Genomic DNA, 19,158 nt, shown 5'->3' on the forward strand with positions numbered 1-19,158 from the left:
GGGCTGTGGTGTGGGATGTTGATAAGAGGACTCTTGAGAGTGCCAAGGGTCCACCTCCAGGCTAACACGAGCGCTGTTCACTGCTGAATGCCTTATTGTAGAAATGCCACTGTGCTCAAGCTTTGCCCTAGCATCTGCAGAGCATTAAAGTGTGAGACTGGGATCTGACTGGGTTCGTCACGGGCTCATGGATCAGGAACGCAGAGGAAACTACGGAAGTCATGAGGAGTCATGATGCAGGGGACTTTTTACAGAGCAAACACTGAAATAAATAAAGCAACAGACAAAGCATGTTGAACCAGGGGACTAACTATAGAGTAATTGCAGTAAGCATACCATACAGTACATAGCAATTACCTCCCTCTATGCTAAAAACAATTACATACCACTTGTCATGTGGTAATACTGGTGCATAACTTGATATATTTTACTGTGTCAAATGGGTTTAGTGGAATGTCAATAGGCCTCTAATGAGTTCTTATTATCAAAGTATAATAAGGTCTTAAAGGCTCAATGGAAGGCTCTATAGAGCCATACCCATTGTGAATTCCTTTTCACAAGGTATTTTACTGCCATGCTAAAGCCTTCTGACAGCTATAAGCACAACTTCTCTTTCCAGGCTTTATTAAAGAGTAATGGGTCATTGAGTTTTGCTGACAGTCTTTACTGTGTGTATTTATTTATTACAGAGCATGTTTTTACTGGCATCGTCAGACGCCTTAAATGCAATCTCTATGGCTATGGCCAAATAAAAACACCAAGATCTTCCCAGCTTTGACAACTCGATTCCATTGGCAAAAGCCCGATAAAATTCAACCGGACAATATTGCAATGTTTATACATGTGCATAATTGCTTTTTTAAACTTGTCATGGGCTTTCTTTTAAATTGACTTTTGTTGACATTCCCCCTCTGTAGGATTAGTTACCACACTCATTTTTCATGTTCTTGTTTTCTATGTCAAGACAGATGTAGATGCAATCAAAGATACATTATAACAATCGTGACCTCCTTTTAAGTATACAGAAACCAAATCGAGCATAGTTTAAAAGCTTTTTCGTTACGTATCCAGAGATATTTCAGACGCTCATATGGATTTCATGAGCCCCTGATGACTTGGACAGTAGATTATTATTGTTTTTTTTCTCAAAGAACACTCCCCAGCTTCAGCTTGTAGTGTGCATAGTTGTAGTCTTTGCTGTAGTTCTTTGCTCTTGTCACCACTTTCTTTCAGCTCGAATGCTAATCTTTGCATGTGTTTTCAATTTTTTTTGTGACTCTCTCTGCACCGACTGCCTGGCAGGACCTGCGCACTAACCAATCCTTCAACAGGTGAGTTACAAGCCTTCCTGCGCTTTTATCTCATGGTTTCTTTATTCACGGCTCTATCACCTTCTCCTCTGCCATGCCGCAGACTGCCAGTGAGGCCAGTCACTTGTATATGAATATGTTTGGTTGTGTGACTTCTCTCTGGTTATAGGATGTGTACGAAGTGCTGAAGATTCTTGGGATCGTGTCAAAGTTATTTTATCAATACATTTTTATTAACAATAGGCCATGACTTGGTTCATTCTCTCTCATAATGTCACTCTGAAACACCTGCTCAACACCAATCCTAGTCACAAGGTCAGTGACTAGCTGGTGAGCATAGTGGAGCATTTAGCAGTAAAAGAGTCCGATATTTCACTCAGGAGATGGTGGAGGCCAAACACAGAGCTAAAGGAGAGTGCACACAGGACTCAATTTGTCTTGTCACCAAAAAACATGACTCCAAGGTGATAATACTGTATGTCACAATATTCAATAGGTATTTCCACTACTTAATGAAATAGCGGTGTATTGCAAATGTAAGAAGGTGCATCAGTACTGGTTGGCTGTAGACTTGGTGGAGGGTCGAAAAAACAAATGCAGCATCAATCCTGATAATACAGCATCAATCCTGATCATCGTTGCCACATTTTCCATTTTAATCTCCATTTTCATCTTAGTTTTTTATGTGTGTTGCTATTATTACCTTCATTATCTGTCATTGCCTTAATTGTCAAAATTCATCATCATGAACTTGTACTGCACTGAAATGCAGCCACTACATGTTAAACCTCACAACCATGTTGCCTTGCACAAGAGGAAAGGAAACCAGTAGACCCCATTTCGATCACGCCACTTAATAACTGCTATAAAAGATGAAGGGCTAGTCTCCAGTTACAGGGTTGAGTGCAATGCTTACACAGTTGTAAAATTCCTTTAGCGCGTGGAGAGAGAGAGGGGGCTTTAGGAGTTGTCCCCCTAACCCGGTGCCAACCTCAGTCTGTTGCCAGGCACCATGGTCAATGGCGGCATGGAAAACTGACACTTTCTTTACAAGCCGCGTCTGTTTTACATACGTCACAGTCAGCAACCTCAAAGGCGTTTTCTGGCAAGCAGGAAACCGTTCGGACCATAAATAGAATTGTTTTAACATGCAGCCCCTACCGGTTTTCTCAGACATGTATTCTTTCTCCTAGTGGATTTTAAATACTACATTTATGTGAAGCTTGCAGAAATATGTGACTAGACCTTACTAAGTTTTAAACAGTGTTTCTTGTTCCTCTGAGAGGTTTAGCACTGCCTGCATTGTATATGCAGCGGTGTCTCACCATATGAAATCTCCACTAGCATGACCTGCTTTCTAATTTTTGCTTGTTATTTATGTCTTCTTTTTTTCTTCTTTGCCTTTTGAATATTTTTTCATACACCATCCACAATTCAGTCTAGGGTTTATAATTTTTAACGAGAGGTGTATTATGGCCTCTGAGAACTGATGCAGTCAGTGACTGCAAAAAGCAGGTCACGGAACTTGACCTGGAGCCAGCTGAAGTACTTGGCTGGAGTTAATTTATTCTTTTATTCTGTGCTTGATATTGGCAGTGATCAACCTGCAGTTTTTTTCCCATACTTTTCTTAATGTCTGCACCAAATAATGCATTGTTAAATGCTTAGAAGGGGTCATGTCCTCTCTCACAAGATAAAGATGTCAAACAGATGGGAGGAGGAGGAGGAGAGGAGGGGGCCTTCATTGGGCAGGCTTTGCATATCATAGGAGCTTTCTTCTAAATGGAACTCTGTTGCAAAGGTAATCTGGATGTCTTGTCTTTTATCCTTCTGCAGAAGAGACGGGCTCTATGGACGACCTATACGTCAGCACGCGGAAGGTTAAAGAGCTGTCCGTCATTGACGGTAGACGTGCACAGAATTGTATCATCCTTCTTTCAAAGTAAGTGTCCCAGCCAGAAATATTAGTCAAGTCATCTTTATTCATAGAACACATTTAAAACACCATCGTTGACCCAAAGTGCAATCCAGTCAAGACAGACGGTTTAAGATTACCACAGATAAACAACATTACGGAGATAACAATACAAACAGATATGAAACAACTGACATGATAGGCACGGCTGCTTTACTTGTATGGCACATTTCAGCCGACAAGGCATTTCAAAGTGCTTTACTAAAACATAAAGAGCCGTTAAACTTTTGAAAATATTAAACCGAAATAGAATAAGACAGGTATAAATACAAGAATAAAAGTGAATTTGCAGTATAACAAAAATAATTTAATAATATTAATAATAAAGATAATGGAACTATGAATAGAAATAGTAGTTGTAGTATAGCAGAGCACTGCAGGGCGTTACAGGGTGTAGTAGACGTCGCAGGGCACTGTTAGAGCGTAGCAGGGCGTGGACCAGGGCCACGGCAACATAAAAATATGGATCATAGACGCTGCTTCTCCAAGTTTAGTTCTGACTCAGCAGAGTGGCCAGAGGGTCTGGTGGTTCATAATGTTTAGAGCAGATCAGAAATGTATTTTGGAGCTAAACTGTGCAGTGCTTTAGAAACAACAGAAGTAAACTTCCTCAAACTACATAGTCATTATGCTACATTGTACCATCAGTAAACCCCTCGTCAGTATCTTAACTTGATCATAATTCTGTAGAGAGCTATGCCCCTTTTTTTGAAAGAAGTGACACTGCAGCCTTTGGGTCAGGGGTTAGAGCTGTAAGTCAGTGTGAAGCTGCTTGAGGCAGGTGCTTCTTCTGTCTGGTACAGGAAATGCGTTTTTAATGGACACACAAGGACATCTGTCAGTGTAATTGAATTTCCATCCATTGTAGAGCAAACTGAGTCATATGACAGAGAGAAAGCATTGTCCAGGGTGTATCTCTGGAGTAGTTTTTTATTTCAATAAGGTTGGGGTCCATTTTTAAACCTTCAAATACTATCAGGCTCCACATTAAGTCATATGACATAAGTTAAGCAAAACACATAAATGAGCCGACTTCCGAGGGGCTCGAGTCTTACTATTTTAAACTGGAATCAATTGTCGTCATTTAAATCCACCCGACAATATGTTTGCCATCTGTGTGTCTTCCAACACAAATGATCCAAAGCCCTAAGAGAATTGAATCCTAACTCTCCCTTTACAGATCAATAAAGAGGCCTTGCTTTGTCTGACAAAACTGACGCATGGTCCCTGAACTCAGTCTAGTGTCAATAGCAAATGGCCCGGGGTACACACTAGACCCAAATGGGTCAGCAGTTGTTCAATAAGGCTTTTGATGCACAGGCTAACAATGTTGTTATTGATTACAACCCAGCACACTTAACACTGCTCGGATGTACTGAAAACAGCTGGCAGTGCTCCCGGGGATGACTCTGGTCCAGAGACCAGTATTCTATTTAGGGAGTGGCAGTAGCTCACTCCATAGGGTGTTGGGTTGGGAAGAATGGAGTATGGACTGGAATCTGACAGCTCAGGACGCCTGTCCAGAAGTTGCAGCCCTCTGACGTGTGTGTGTTGTGTGGTGTGTGTTGTGTGTGTGTGTGTGTGTGTGTGTGTGTATTTCAGGCCTGTGTTCATAAAGAGTATGAATTATCAGTATTATTCAGTGTTAGTATTAGTCCACTGCAAGTTTCTCTATTGTGTTTGTATAATATTACCATTTACTGAATGTAATTTAAAAAACTTTCAATAAACTTGTCGTTCCTTTGCAGTTAAAAATGAGCAATGATGAGATCAGAGGGCGATCCTCGAGATGGATGAAAGGGAAGAGCTAGCCAAAGACATGCTGGAGCAGGTGAGTTGATAAATGATCCATATATATATTATATGTAATGTAAGACAGCAGTGCAGTAGCAGAGTTCATTACTCTGCTACTATGACTGTTGTGTAGTTAAAAACAATGTTCTGGCTCAGTGATTAAGTTCATCAACATTAAAAGAAAGCTAATAGCACATTTTCCTGGAAAGCGTTGGATACTTTGCATTTCACTTGGCTCCACAGAAAACAGCGTTAGCATTTGGATTAACGTTGTCCGCACATCTTTTGCAGCTGCTGAAGTTTGTCCCAGAGAAAAGTGACATAGATCTCTTGGAGGAGCACAAACATGAGCTGGAGCGCATGGCGCGGGCTGACCGCTTCCCTTTGAAATGAGCAGTACACAGGACTACATTTACCATACAAAAACAGTGGTACGTTAGGTATTTGATTTCAGGTGTCAATACATTCTTCAATGCAGCCAACCACCTGCGGCAATTTGCAGGGCTGTTTGACGTTGATTTAGTGCGATTAGTAAAAAAAAAAGTGAGCGTAACACTTTATATAAGGTACACATGTTCACCACGGTCATGAATATCAGTTACACAAAAGATAAATATAATTTTATAAAACAGATTGCCAGCATTTGAATTGGAAGATTTTCAAAGTTTTTTGGAGGGCTTTTCCCTTTTAATATAGTGGATAGACATGAAAGGGGGAGAGAAATATGGAAGACATGCAGCACAAGGGCCGCAGGTCGGATTCGAACCCGGCTGCTGCAGGACTTAGCCAACAGAGGCGAATGCTCTTACTGGGGGAGCTAGAAGCCGCCCCTTTCCAAAGTTAACAACATGCAGATTTTGTGGAGAATCAAGACATCAGCCAGTCACCACAAACGGATCCTAAAATATTGCAAAGCACGATGTCTGTTCAAAAAGAATGAGCTTTTGAAGAAGCATGGGGAGGCTGGGATCCCAAAAAGACTTAGGGTGATTCATCATTAGCTGTGAAAAGAAGGCGTGGCTGCTCTTTGAGGACCCCGTCACACCAGAGAGCGGGAGTTTTTAATCAGTGCCTTTCTTTCTATTCCATCCTTTCTCTGAATCTGCACTATTTGTTCTAGTAATTAAACCATTTCTTTTCCTTCAGTGAAATATAACCCTGTCCACTTTTGTTCCTTTTGACCACATCTCCTTTGGTCGTAGAATATATCAGAAATTTTGTTATTTCCTTCTTTTATATGCCATTTAATATTCCTGGCCCTTTGAAATTCCACTCCCTCCCTTAGTGAACTTTTGGACAATTGTAACATACCCATTTGTCAACTCTCCAACTTGATGGGAGCTTATAATGATAAAAGGCCTGTGAAACTGAGAAGGGAGTTTTACGACTGGTGACTTCTAGCTTTGAACTTACACTTCCCTGGACACAAATGCAACTCCCCTTTCTTTTGTTTTTTATATTCCTTTTTCTCCTGCTTTAACCTTTCTTCCCTTCATCAGAATTGACCACTATCAGCAGAGACTGCAGGCTCTGTTCTTAAGAAGAAGTTTGCAGAGCGCCTCGCTGAAAACAAGCCTAAGGTTGAAGGTAAGGCCAAACACCTTTGAGACCACTATAATGCAGAGAGCTTAACTCAACGATTAGACATTCACGCATAAGGCTGGCAATTTTCTATCGTTTTTTTCTTTGTCAACAAATTGATCGTAAGAACAAGTATTTTCTGCAAATAATGTCTTATTCCTCCGTGCAATGGAGCTGCATTGTTGAGTCATATTGTTTGCATTGTGTGATAAAACACCACACCAACACACACACACACACACACACACACACACACACACACACACACACACACACACACACAGTTTATTTTGATCAGATGCCACATACAGTAACACTGCAGGCCTAATGCAACAGTTGCTTTCTTTGTCCTTTTGAAAGGCTGAACCCTTGACAGACATTGGTCTCTTTCTCTAATCACACTGTCCTAAAGCAGCGCACTTTACTGGCTTTAAACGGTTCCTCGCAACACTGCTAAACGCAAATGGAGCAGAAGATTAGATTTTAAAGAACATGCTTTTAGGCATCCCACATTCAATTGATTGTACACGCCTAGAAGCAAAACATAGTTCATGTACTGAAAATGTCATCATTTTGGCCATGCTTAACACAAAGGATGTCACAAGTCATTTTTAAAAGTGTGTGTTGCGTTTGCGTGCATGGTGAGAGCGGGTGGTCAACTGTTTATTGGCCCACTGTAGTTTTTCCCTTCAAGCCAGCTTCCAGGTACCAAGGAGGCTGTTTTGGAAAGCTGCCCATGTTGAGAGGGGAGAGCCTCCCTCGTAAACACCGCAGCTCACTTCAAAGACTCTGGGAATAGGCTTCCAATGAGGTCCGTAGACTTCTGTGTGTACACGTTTGTGCACATGGGTGTGTCATGACTGAGCTGTCCTAGCATCTGTTAGAGCCAGAGTTCTTAAGAAAGGCATTTCTCCCGCTGGCCTAAATGCCCTTTTCCAGTTCTGATGAGCACATCACATTATTTGGGCTGGCAGTGCCTTAGCCTGTGTGTGTGCTAGAGCTTGTTTGCCAGACAGTCAATTCATTGAGTCAAATAAAATATATCTTTACACATACTTACTGGGAAAGAAAGTGAGATAAATCATTGATTGAAGCCTCCAGAATCTTTGTTGTTGGATCCGAATGTTCCCAGACATCGTTCATTGATCCCCATAATAAAGTTTTTTTTTTTATTGGTGTTACTTTGTCATTATACTCTAGATGAGCCTATATTCCCTGGACCACCCAGCATGTTCAATAGAAGCATTCCATAAGACAGTGCAGTGGGCCCCCCAGGCTTTTCTGCAAACAGGAGAACACTGTCAGCAGAGCCAGAGAATGGTTCCCATGCTGTTTCACTGCTAAAAGAACTGTAACAATAACAATATGGATTTGTTAATGATTTTCACATTCACACTGAGGTTTCCTGTGGAGAAGAGGGAACCACCTGCATTTGCCAGACCATTCTGTTCTCAGGGGAAAGAAACGGACAGCGTGGGGTTGTGTTTGGAATATTCCCTCCCCCCTGCTGTTTTATGCATGGATGGGGACTTGATGGGCTTCCCCACTGCACTGCCTAGAATTGCGGGGATATTGATCATCATCATGAAAGATGTAAACATAACGAAAGGATGAGAACCTCTGGGCCACGTACAGCGGAGACTTTAGTTTGCATGGGTGTGTGAGGAACAGAATGGAAGTGAATGGAGAAAGGCCAGTTCATTATATAATCTGAAAGGTTAAGTGGTGCACTAAGCAAAGTCCACACATGTCAATCACCAACTGTATGATCTCTCCAGCTGCTTCTCTCTCCCTGTTTTCCTCCAGCCATCCTGAATGCATCCAAGGAGGTGGTCCGGAGCAAGAGGCTGACTCAGATCCTGGAGGTGGTGCTGGCTTTCGGCAACTTCATGAACAAGGGCCAGAGAGGCAACGCGTACGGCTTCAAGTCTCCAGCCTCAACAAGATCGCTGACACCAAGTCCAGCATAGACAGGTGGGCCTTTTCCTGAGTAAAATATAAATGTAACTCCTAGACTCTTCATATCTTGCTTCATACTTTTAGTCAAATTCAGGATTCATCAAAGTTAATGCAGCCTAATTTCCCGTGAGTTAAGAATGTCAAAATGCAAACAACTTAGACTTAAGTGAACCACTGTTACTCCACTGCTATTTTAAATTTCCTGTTTGAATCACCCAAAGCATAGTTTAGCATTGCCAGACCTATCGATCTGGCTAAACAAGTTAACATTCTGGTATAGGGGGAAAAAATAAACTATGGCTTGTTTTTTGTTTTCTTTAACCAATTACAATCTTTCTAGACAGTGCTAGGCCCGGGATGCAAATTAGATGGCTCAAATAGAAGAGGGGGCCTGACATCCAGCACCAATATAAAATGCTTGATGTGTTGTAAAAATATGCACCTCTAACATGCCAGATTGTGGAAATCTGACTTTCTCTGACAAAAATCACATATGGCATTCCTGCTGAAGATGTGTAGTGACTGTGTCATAAGCCTGCAAATAAAGTAATAATAAAGTGTTAAGACTAAGCAAACCAGCCTAGGATTTTGAGATTATCCTTTAATAAGCAATTCTATAAAAAAAGAAGTGTTTTCCTAGATTTGTTAAACCCTTTTTGTCTTCACTTGGGATTTGAACAGAAACATCACCATGTTGCACTACCTGATCATGATTGTCGAGAAGAACTACAGTGACACACTGCACATCCAGGAAGACCTCAGCAGTGTACCAGAGGCTGCCAAAGTCAAGTAAGTCCGTTTACTGTGGGGACCTTTTCACCATATGGTAGCTATGCATCTTTATTACAGCAGAGAGGAGCTTAGGCCTAAGTGCATGTGGTTGCAGTGAATACTCAATCAAAATACTAGACTAAACATACTGTACTATATACTGCAGCATAGGACTCTGCAATTAATCTAAATTGTAATCGCGATTACAATTTCAGCTCTTAATAATCACAAAAACTGAAGAATCGGAAAATTATTTTTCACATTGCGTTTTGCATGCAAAGTCTTCCTTTGTCTTGTGTGCTGAATGGAAGAAAAAAAAATTCAAATGGGTAAAGTATTTAGGGTAATTTCACAGTTCTACTTATTTGTTTTATTTTGTCACTACTTTTTGAAGTTCAATAATTTTTACAACTTTTCTAAAGTCCATGAGTAATCGTGCAAAATAATCGTCTTATTCGTGTTTCCATAATTGAGAAGCCCCACTGCAGGATATATAGTCAGTAGGTCATGTGTGTTATTAAACATTATTTTCTTATTTCTGCTTTATTTGAGGTTTTGGAGTCTTTTAAAATAAAAATTAAATTAGGATACAAATTGTACCTAAACAATTATAGGGGAGAGCAGTACAAGACCTAGGCAATGATTGTCTTTTTATCTGTTTTTTTTCTCTGTCTTTCACTAGTTTGTCGGAGTTGGAAAAGAGGTGCACAATATCAAAAGTGGACTGAAGGCTCTAGAGGCGGTGAGTTGTTGTGCGTTTGTGTCGCTTTCCCTCCCATGGTTCTTCTCCTGTCTGTAATTATGTTTTGGAGCAGGGCAGAGATGGACAGCAGGGCGAGGTGCTTAAATGTTGGTAATGTTCCACACTGACATGGAACAACAAATTTGACATCTGCAGGCACACACACTTTTGGTAAATTGACTGGATAGTCTTGCTGTTTCACTTCTTGCCAGTCTGCCCAAACGGCCCGCTGTTTGCATGAAAGTAGCGCGGCTGGTGGAATATCAAGCATTGAGTTGAGTGGCAGCGATTGCTCACGGGGTCGCAGTGCCTCCGGAGTACAGCGCAGACGCTATAATAGGGTTTACACTTCACAGAAATAGACTGCTTTAATATGAAATACGTTTTCTGTAACTGAGGAACCTTAAAATCCTCGCCACTGACTTAAAAGAGAAGTCACTGATCACATCCTCCTCCTTCTCATAGCTTTACCACTTTTAGTTATAAAAGCATGGATCCCACCATGTCTTGTGTGTTTTCTTCCCCTCCAGGAGCTGCAATACCAGCAGAGCAGGACGAGGAACGTGGGGACAAATTCGTGGCTGTGATCGGTGACTTCATCACCGTGGCTGGCTTCAGCTTCTCTGAACTGGAGGACCAGCTGAGCGAGGCCAAGGACAAGGTAGCTAACCACTCAGTTATACAGTCAACAATGTGTGCGTTTGTGACAGAAGATAGTGTAAGTTCAAATCTCCGCATGCATGGCTCTAATGCACCCTGTGCTATTGGTCCTCACTGTCTATCCTTCATGTTGGACAGACATAAGAGACCGGAGGAAAAAAGAGATAAAAAGCTAAATCTCAGTGCATCCCTCCTAGTCCAGTTTGATGAGTCCAGCAGTGCCGGGGAAACCAGCATTGAAAGATTTCCCTGGATTCCCCCCTGACCCCCTCATTTTTCGTTGTGTTGTCTCTTTGAGTTAGTGTTTTGAATCCACACTCCTTATTTGTACAACTGGACAAATGGCCTTTTAACCCCCTTGTGTCTTAATGTACTGTATGTTCAGAAGTATGTTAGCTGAAGATATTGGTGGCAATGTGGGTATCCCAAAACAAGACATTGTTGAAATTTATGTGAACATGTTATTTAATTGCAGGCCTTTGGCACTCTGTTACAAATGAAGCATCCTGATGCTGACACATGGGAAGCTTTTAAATTAGCAGTCTGCAGTAAAAGTTACAAATTCCATTCTCCTTTATTATAGGGTTTGTCTTTTACCAAGTAGTTGACATAATGATGTGAAATATCCAATTTGCCTAAATTCTCCAAAGGATCACCAGATTTTGACGGGAGGCCCTGGGGTTTCATGTAGAGCCTCCCCTCTACTTAATTAAGTGTTCAGGGAGGAGGTCGGTAAGAAAAATTGGAGGGAAAACGGGCTGTTGGGACGTCATGGGAAAAGAACGGGAGGAGCAGGGCATCGGTTACTGCTGTAAAACAAAAGAACCTGTGTTCACCGGCCCAGACTCTACATACACTTTTCCTAGCGTGTGTTGTGTTGTGTGTGTGTGTGTGTGTGTGTGGTGTGTGTGTGTGTGTGTGTGTGTGGTGTGTGTGTGTGTGTGTGTGTGTGTGTGTGTGTGTGTGTGTTGTGTGTGTGTGTGTGTGTGTGTGTGTGTGTGTGGTGTGTGTGTGTGTGTGTGTGTTGTTTGGGGGTAAGTCTGACGCATTAACTCAGTGCTTGTCAAGGCTCTCTGAAACTCTTTAGATTTCCATTGGAATACAGTTATGGAAGTGTGGGGGTGCATGCTGTGTGTTTCGGTCTTAAGGAAGAGGAGAATGACTACAGTAAACGGAGCTGGCGGTCCATTGAGGCTCATAAAGCTCCATGGCAACAAATGTACTGTATGTGTGTACTGTATGCTTGCGAGAGAGACACACACACACACACACACACACCCTTGACAGACACTACATACATTACATTACAAAGGATTACAGTTGTCCAAGGTCATGTGGGTTATTAGGGCAGAGGTTTCCCGAGGAGAGGAGGGATTTTTCTCTTATCCAGAGAGATTGGTTGGGTTTATCCTTAACGACATATCCACACACCCACACATCGACATGTTCACAGACAATGCAAGATCCAGTCTCTGTTTCAAACATAAAAAGTAGAGCAGGGAGTGCTTCAAGATATTCCATCGCTTCATGTGCTGTTGGAAATAAATAAAAGACAGAATGAATTGCATCAGTAAATGTGGCCAGGTTCAAGCAATATTGTGAATTTGGCCATTAAAGACCTTTTGTAGCAAAGTTGGAACAATAACACAGCTCCTACTGTATGTATCAATCTGTCTTCGTCAGAGAGCTTTTGAAGTCTCACTTTCTTTGTTAACAAACCAAACCCATGTCTTTGAACATTTTAGCCCATTGCTTTAAATTATGTATACTGTTCTTCTCATTGCTGCCAACCATTTTCCAAAGACTGAAGTATTATGTGTCTTTTTCATTTCATAAATGTGTTTCCCCATTGAAAGATTCAGTCCTTTTTTAAGTGCAGTACTAATAAGAATTAACCTATAGACACCTACCTGAGTAATCTAATCCGTCAAGACACACATCATGATTTTATTATTGTCCAAGTTTTTTTGTTTTTTTTTATCATTGCGGGATCATGCAAATGTAATTGCAGACTGATTTGGTAAGTGCAGATGGATTTAACAACACAAAGCTGTGATGTCATTTTGGGAACAATAAAAGCGGGTCCAGGGATAATTCACTGTCACAAGCAAGTTGATCTTTCAGCCAGATGCTAACATAAGCATGCTAACATGTTTACAACAATGTTCAGCAGGCATAATGGTTACCATGTTCACCATTTGCTGAGATTTTATAGGTATTTGGTTGTAAACCAAAGCATTGCACAAATTGAAATTCTGACCCGATGATGGCGCTCTAAGAAAAGGCCAGACATCACTAAGCTTGTTACTATTCATCCTGTGGAGGACCAGGCTGTCTGTACGATTGGGCTGTTGCTTTGGGCAGTAGTTTGTGGAAGTATAAAGTTAATGTGATTAGCAGGAAATAGGGGAATGGGGGGCATGCATAAATGTTACTATAGTCTGTAGTTTGATTTTGACTCGGATAGAGCATCTGATTTTTAACTGTGACCACCAAATGGGGTCTGTTTCTCTATGCTATGGGCAATGAATGGATCAAAGCTACGTAACCCAGTTAAAAATGGTGGGGGCGGCCTCTAGCCTCGCGTTTGCCCCATGTAGGCTAAGTCCTGCAGCGGCCCGGGTTTGAATCCAACCTGTGGCCATTTGCTGCGTGCCATCTCTCCCGCTTTCATCTCTATCCACTGTCACTAATAAAGGGAAAAGCCCCAAAAAATAATCTTAAAAAATGGTGATCCTTTTATACAGGTGCACCGACCCAAAGCTCTGCTGAGACTGACTTCACTGCACGTTCATTGCACATTGGCAATGTTTTGGTCTTGTTTTAATTTCTACCTCAACACCAATTGCCAAAACATATTTCCCACTTGCCTACTTTCATCCAACCTACCACCTCACAGTTGCTAATCCTACTGTTTCACCATCATCCTTTTTTTCCCCCTTCACTTAATAAGTTGGCACAGTACCCTTGGCAGACTAGCAGGGTGTGTGAGTGGGGGTGGGGGGGAGGGGTGTTAACTTCCTCTGTAATAATGTTTATGGAGGGTGGGAGGGATCAGATACAATCAGAAGTACCAATGAGACCAATATTGATTCTCTGAGGACAGACCTGTCTTTCCAGACCAGCTCTTTGTGCTGGATAAAAACATGTCATGTTGTCTGTGAACAGGTTTCCCTTTGGTGCATTTTTATAACACACAGCAGTCACAATACCGCCGTACAATTAGCAGGAGTTAAGCAGTGGTTAGGGAGAAGGTGCCAAGCAAAGCCGAATCCATCATGTGCTAACCAGAGCCGGTCTGAAACAGCCTGTAAAGACATCTGTGTATTTCTAACAACTTCAAATGTGCGTGCGTGCGTGCGTGCGTGCGTGCGTGCGTGCGTGCGTGCGTGCGTGCGTGCGTGCTCATTTAGCCCAGACCCGAGGGGACGATGGGAAACAGATTTGACCAGACACATAATTACAGTAGGGAGAGGGATGATGGTGGGGGTTGCCATGGAGACCAGCCCATAATGACAGGATGAATCCTCAGAAAAGAGCAATCCCCTACTCCTTCATATCACAACACTAAAACCACATACAGTATACTCGCCTACTATGGAATGGAAAGATGTTTTCTGTCACCTTACTGACATACAATAAGAATAGAACCGAGTGTACAGAGAGTACAGCACAGTACACACTGCGGAATTGTTTTATTGGGCTGCAGGGAGACAGTCATATGCCAGTTATTACTTAGTTACATCCTTTCAATGTGCAAACGCAACAAAGCAAAAGTAACGTAAAGTATGCACGTACATTCATTCAGGTACTATACTTCAGCACAATTATGACTCAAGGTACTTTGCTTGGTTATCTCTTTTGTATGCTACCTTATTACATTAAGTACATATTGCTACAGTAGATGTTAATTTTAATCTTTGGTATGTATTCCTTAATTTCTTAATTTTTGCTTTAGTGTTAAAAAAAAGAATCAATATGTATACAGAATTCAACAAATGAATGTGAAATGTGTCACTTGAAGCTCTATTTGAGTGCTACAGTGGAACTTTTAGGAGCTAAAGAGGGCTAGACTTAAAGCGCCCGTATTCTGCTCATTTTCAGGTTCAAAATTGTATTTTGAAGTTGTACCAGAATAGGTTTACATGGTTTCATTTTCAAAAAAACACCATACTTTTGTTGTATTACACCTTGCTGCAGATCCTGTTTTCACCCTGTGGGTTTGGGTCTCTGCTTTAGCGACAGAGTGAGACATCTCACTTGTTTTAGTTACAGAGTGAGACATCTCACTTGTTTTAGTTACAGAGTGAGACATCTCACTTGTTTTAGTTACAGAGTGAGACATCTCACTTGTTTTAGTTACAGAGTGAGACGTCTCAATTGTTTTAGTTACAGAGTGAGACATCTTACTTGTTTTAGTTACAGAGTGAGACATCTTACTTGTTTTAGTTACAGAGTGAGACATCTTACTTGTTTTAGTTACAGAGTGAGACATCTTACTTGTTTTAGCTACAGAATGAGACATCTCACTTCTATGCTATCTTTTTTGGGAGTCGCACATGTGCAGTAGCAAGGTAATCATAACATCAGCTAGATAACTCTTTCTCCAACTTTGGTCAGTATAAGCATGCCAGCGCTAACATGCTACGATTAGCGACCTCGTCTCGGCTAGTGACGTAGAAAGTCGTGCAGATTTTGACCAGCTCACTCGGAGACTGAAGGCAGAGGACATTCAGAAACCTGTATCTCCCTTAAAACAGCATGGATAGGTTTTTTTTTTTTTTTCAAGTTTGTATGCGTGTGGAAGCACGAGAGACACAAAATAACACCCAAATCCCAGGAAAAAGTTTTTTTTGTTGTTTGTTGTTGTTGTTTCATAATATGGGCACTTTAAAACCTGCAGCCTCTTTTAGACATACTGAATGAAGTTGAGTTATGCCAATTTAAAATACTGCATGTAAAATGTTTATTTCCTGAAATCAATTTAATCAGGATTAACATTTACGCTATTTAAAAAAAGTAAAAAAATTATCTCTGTACTTCTTGCCAGAATTATGTAGCCGCTAGAATCCAGATTTTTGGGGTTCGGTCAAATACCAAATCCACTGGTTAAGATTCTACCGAATCCGTAACCAAATTCAAATCCTACTGCCATCCTCAGTCCATTAACACAGTAAACACATTAGTGAAGTAAACGACGTCCTGTGCTGTACCTGACGTTGCTGCGGATCGGCTGCTGTCTGTGGATTCCTTCATGCACAACTCATATTCTTTTGAGTGTTTAGTGTTTCATACGTAAATGTTTTAACGGCGGCGATGTTGTGTATTGTTTAAGGTCCTCGCCACCACGAGACAAATCAGCATTGCAACTTCAACATGTAGCTTGACTTGAATCACCTTCTTTTGACTGAAAGTACTGCCAAACATCCCTCTTTCTGATCATGAGTTCTATTTCCACCTTCTCACAGCCTACTGCATTGAACGGTCCTCTCACGTAAACACCTTCCCGTAATCAACAGCGACGTCAATACGTCGATCAGCGTAGGCTTCGGTTTGGTGGGAAAAAAATTCTAAGATTTGGCAGAAACTGAACCCCGTCAAAAAGCCCAATATTCAGCCGGAGCCGAATACTGGATTTGGTGCGTCCCTGGTTGATGGACATGTACGGAATTGTGGTGCTGCCCTTGTGTCTCGCTGCTCTCTTTTAGCAAGACGCTGAGTTGATCTGGTTATTCAGTTTTCTGCTGCATACTGTAGTACAGAGCTGTGTGTGTGTAGGAATGTAGAGTAGGTTTGGCTGCAGGCATCGTCCTGGCACAGAGCACTGGACAGCTTGGACTGAACAGGCTGGACATAAGGTGGTATAATCATGCAGTCATTCTCTTACTGTGTGTTTGTGTGTCTGCGTGTGTGTGTGTTCCTGCAGTTAAGAACATTAAGCCTGCATATCAGCAGATGAATTTGAGCAAAGTCATGCTTATGCTGGCTTACATGTGCCTTTCTACAAGAACATAGCAGCGAACACAGTTCATGTAATAAAGCATTTTGTCTTGTTGTGTTTATCATCAGAGTTGTCCGTGTTGATCTGCCAAAAGCTGTGCACAGGACAGCTTCTAGTTGCTCCAAAATGTGAAAATTAAATAAATGGTTATCTCTACGCAGTTTACCAAATCTCTGAAGCACTTTGGGGAGGAAGAAGGGAGGATGCAGCCCGATGAGTTCTTCGGGATCTTTGACACCTTTTTACAGTCGTTCAACGAAGCACGGCAAGACCTGGATAACATGCAGCGGCGTAAAGATGAGGAGGAGAGGAGGGCACGAATGGAGGCCATGGTGAGACACATGTAGAGAATAAATCTGAGACAGCGTTGTTTTGGAAAAAGACTCTACTTACATGCTGCTTTTGGGATGCTTTTACAGAGGCCCCCTAATACCATATATCAAGTCTCTGTCCCAAAATGTAGCCTTGGTGCAGAATTACAGCCACTGGAGCCAGTCCCACAATGAGCTTTCCTTAGTATTTGCCATTTCTGTGTCTGTATTTTTTAACTGCTATTGGGGAGGAGAGGGGGGGGCAAGGTGGTTGGTGGGGGTGTGGCCTTGACCAACTGCCATGCTCTGCTCGTTTGCAATCCATGATGTCTCTCTCTCTCTCTCATGGCCAAATTCTCTGGGCGGGTAAAACGGAGAAAGGGGAGGTAATCTTTTCCCTTATGACATCATAAGGGGAAGATTCCAGATTGGCCAATCTGAGCAGAAAGTTTTCTTCCATGGGACCTTTAAAACACTTGTATTCTGTGTAACCCTAACCGCCGTCTCCTTTTTTTCCAGCTCAAGGAGCAGAGAGAGCGGGAACGGCGGGCCAAGAAGAGCGGGGCCTCAGACGAGGTCAGCGGGGAGTTTGACGACCTAGTGTCTGCGTTGCGTTCCGGTGAGGTCTTTGACAAGGACCTGAACAAATTCAAGCGCAACCGCAAGCGCTCGGTCAACCAGTTGGTGGAGGGTGGGGGACGCGAGCGAGCTGTTACCAAGGTAAACTATTAGTTCGGGAAAAAGGAAGGGAATAAAATTAAACACTAGACACCGACATTCTCTTAACACCTTTAGTCCAGGAACATTGGAGAGGATGTGAATAACGGCTGGACGGGACATGTAGCCACATGTGTGGACAGCCACGCCGTTTTGAAGGATGCAGCACCCTCCTCTGATTGGTCTTGTAAAGCTATTCCCACCCGGTTTGTCCCGGGCGTTGTATGATCTCCTGAGCTGGGCGAAGGACGGTTGGGATCTATGGATGGACGGACAGACCACTGTGACACATTATCCCATATATTTTGACCATATCCTCTTTAACACTGTGCTCAAACTTCCAGCTCTCTATCACCCCGCTGTTTTTCCACTGCTCTTTACCCCCCCACAAACCTCTTCACTCTTCCTCTGAACGTTCCTTGGTGCTGGAGCTGTCCTATCTTTTTGCTCCCTGGCTCTAAAACACACAGGACTTTGGGATCAGCCAGTCACAGTGTACATAGACTCGGGGGGCCAAGAAAAAGGATTGGAAAACTGACAAAAGAAGGTGGGAAAGGGGGAACTAAGCCATCATCTCCACAGTCATGGTTGCTTCCAGAAAAGAGACTTTTCAGACACAGAATGGATGGGTATTCATGAACATCCTTTGCTGGAAAGAGGGGTGTGTATTCTACAAATCCCAGAGTGCTTTGTGGGCTTCTGAAAGATTGTTGAAAGATACACAATGGGGGGGGTTATCGCTTCAACCCAACGGCCGCCTCCAACACACAGCATTCCCAGGGGGGACCTACGTACATCCCTAACAGAAGCAGTTTTTAGAGGATACAACTCAAGGAAAACCAACTTGTCAGCTTGTTCCACCTGACAAAATGAGAACTGTGCCACAGGGGTCGAGCCTCACCTCCACCCTTCACTGGTTTCAACATTGTTCTGGCATGAACCAGTGCCAAAGCAAAGAGAAAGCAAATGTAAATGTACTAATACGAAACCTACTGCAATTAGGCGTTGATATATATTTATATTTAGATGCAGACAAGCTAATTGCAAAGATGTAGAGTTTTTGTTGTTTTCATGGCATTTTGGGGGTTTTGTACACGCGATGCATTCTTTGTTGGTGTTGCAAGTTCACGTTGACGATGGAAGTGAATTTCTATACATTGTTGCGCTTTGTGTCAAAGAGATAATTTCTGCTCCTTTTCACACCTGTAGGTCTTGTTTGCACTGTAGCTTTTCTGGCCAACTTTACACTCCACAAGCCGATCAAAACTATCCTCTGGAAAGAGTTGTCTCTGTGCTAAAATGATCTTTTATCTATAACGAAGTTAACGGAACGACAT

The 19,158-nt window shown here is 42.2% G+C and overlaps 1 pseudogene; it reads left to right on the top strand.

Moving 5' to 3' along the window:
• The first annotated feature begins 6,426 nt into the window (after positions 1-6,426).
• On the top strand, positions 6,427-18,521 carry LOC116676761 (disheveled-associated activator of morphogenesis 2-like; annotated as a pseudogene).
• The last annotated feature ends 637 nt before the right edge of the window (positions 18,522-19,158 follow it).

The sequence above is a fragment of the Etheostoma spectabile genome, unplaced genomic scaffold (genome assembly GCF_008692095.1).
Source record: "Etheostoma spectabile isolate EspeVRDwgs_2016 unplaced genomic scaffold, UIUC_Espe_1.0 scaffold00003711, whole genome shotgun sequence".
In the NCBI taxonomy this organism is placed as follows: domain Eukaryota; kingdom Metazoa; phylum Chordata; class Actinopteri; order Perciformes; family Percidae; genus Etheostoma; species Etheostoma spectabile.